The sequence below is a fragment of the Lepisma saccharinum genome, unplaced genomic scaffold (assembly GCF_977018435.1).
Source record: "Lepisma saccharinum unplaced genomic scaffold, izLepSacc3.1 HAP1_SCAFFOLD_547, whole genome shotgun sequence".
Classification (NCBI taxonomy): Eukaryota; Metazoa; Arthropoda; class Insecta; order Zygentoma; family Lepismatidae; genus Lepisma; species Lepisma saccharinum.
In genome coordinates, this window is record NW_028143227.1 from 160,650 (window position 1) to 163,249 (window position 2,600).

At 45.3% G+C, this 2,600-nt stretch overlaps 1 pseudogene; it reads left to right on the plus strand.

The window, feature by feature from the left end:
• The first annotated feature begins 975 nt into the window (after nt 1–975).
• On the plus strand, nt 976–1,094 carry LOC145983016 (5S ribosomal RNA; annotated as a pseudogene).
• Nucleotides 1,095–2,600: the final 1,506 nt, after the last annotated feature.

Below are 2,600 nucleotides of genomic sequence, written 5' to 3' on the forward strand. Positions count from 1 at the left end.
ATTTTTGTGTTTTTAAGGTAACTGAATGGTGGATCTGTAAGGAATATATGAAAGTATGACATATATTTTTGTATGTATAAAATGTACAGGCTGTCCCTTAAGTAGGAGCCTTGGTTTCTCGAAAATACGATAACGCCGAAAAATGTCTGATTCCCGCGCACTGTGTGGCAACGTCAACCGGGCTGCGTTGCCTATTTGGAGTGTGAGGCCGACCTCTCTCTCTCTCTCTCCGGGTCATTTTTGTGTCATCTGTGACCTTTCGAGCAAATACTGTCAGTTTGTATCGCATGGATTACAAAGACCAACTTAACAACGAGATATTTCATTCTCTTAAACCTCCGAACACACGGGGTTGTGCTCCGACGTGGCAACAGCGCGAACTTCTACCTCCCGCCTAATTAAGTTTATGTGTCAACGTAGGATCTGAGCACTACGAGTTCTGTGGTCGCGGGGCTTCTTGAGTCAGTTGTCAACATGGTGCCAATCAGAGTTCCTTCTGCCAAGGTCGTTCCGCCTGTAAGTGTTGCCACCTATGAATCGGAACTTTGTCAGCGTCATTAGGCTCTCCAGCCTGAGTGGCAACAGAAATGTTGCACTGGAAAATTACCACAGATAAGCATCCACAGATATTTATTCGGGGGTGGTCCCTCTGATAAAACCTCAATATTCTCAGATTTCTTCGAACGGACTGTGTAAAGCATTGTAATACTCCAAAAACTGAACCTGCTCTGCAACGCAAAGAATGCCTCATTAAATTAAGCAATCAATGTGCCTTTGTTAAGTTGTGAAGTTCAGCATGGCACAATATTTTCAATAATGCTGATAGAATAAATCAATAAAGTTTGTTAAATGACAACGACTCCTGACCACAAGAATATAATTATTCTTAGATGCTGATATATATATGTGCAACCACACGTGTATGTCTTTCCAGTGACTCATTGCAAGAGTTGACGGACCCTGTGTCAGAGTGGTGCCAACGGCCATACCGCGCTGAATATACCGGCTCTCGTTAGATCACCGAAGTCAAGCAGCGTCGGGCCTTCTAAGTACTTGGATGGGTGACCGCCTGGGAACACCAGGTGCTGTTGACAAAAAAAAAAGAAAAAAAAAGAAGTCTCCCCCCGTGGTGAAGTATTTACCACATCGCGCTGCGACGCCAAGGGTTCCGGGTTCGAATCCCGCTCGGACTTGGTTGTTTGTGAATGTCCATTCATCAATTTCATCATTTCATCACTGAACCCCATCTTCGCAAATTAGCCAAGAAGCGCAAAACGCGAAGTAAAATAAACTAAATCAATCAATCAATCATTGCAAGAGTTGACTATTGTGCTTGACTCAATAAAATAAACTTATTGAGCAAGGGAGATTAATAATAATAATAACCCCTAGCTCGACAGCCCTTTTAGGGCCTTGGCCTATCACCTGACTGCCAGTATCCCTCCCACAATCCTGCCTAGAGGTGTGGAGTTTTTCAACCGGTAATGGGGTGACGTGGGGTCAGCACGTCGACCCCCCCCCCACCCGCCGTTATAGGAGATTTTTATGACCGGGTTACGCTACTCGATCGTAGCTCCCCAATTTCCTCACGATGGTGGGTTGCCACAGGCCGAAAACCCAGAGACTGAACCCAGGCGGACTCGAACCCATGCCGTCCCGCAGTCGGAGCCCAAAGCACGGCGCCTCAGACCGCACTTCCACGGAGAAGGTCGAGGCAGATTCGTCTGAACCAAAAATAGCCAAAAATTATAATTTACCTCAAAATGACAAAAATGTAGCCTATTTACTTGTTTAAATTTTTGATTCTTCGAAAGGTTTGTCGAGTTAAGACAGGATTTAAGTCCACTTTATGCACAGTAAGGCTAATCGGGACTGTATCTACGGTTTAAAGTGCGACACGAACCACTCTGTGCTTTCACCGGGTATCGAACCCGGGACCCCTTGATTACAAGGCAACGACGATACCACTGCGCCATCGTGGAGGCATCGTTAGCTAAGGAGGATTCTCAAAGTCGGTCTTCACGAAATCTAGAAAAATAATGTGCGACTCAAGAAATCGTAGTTTCTGAAGATTTTTAACAGGTTGCGTGTTTTAGGCTGTTTCAATAGCAGAATAAATTTGGTGCGAATAATACCACTTGCCCGGAGATATGATAATCTACATAGGCACTCCGCCATCATTATACTTATTTTAGCGTGTGTTGCGCTCTAATTCGGGACCATTTATAACTGTTTACATAGCTATATGCGGTTTACCGCCGCACAAGCGGGTCATGCTTCGATCTGGTCACAAACTACTCGAGCTGGAAACATTGTTTGGACGCAACGTCGATACCCAACCCTGCCTGTTGATGACCTGCGAGAGGTGGAAAGGCCGCTCCCTCAAAAAACAGCAAAGTGCTCGTAGAATAAAAATCTACAAGTACATCTCCTGTGTGTGCCTAACATACAGAAAAAAAAAAACATCTCTACGCTGGGAGGATCCAGGCAACGTCGACGTCTACAGTGTTTCAAAGGCAACAGATCCCGTTGCAGTAGCACTGACGGACGATTCCATGCAGGTAAAACAGCGATAACGAAAAATCAGTCGAGGCCAGGCC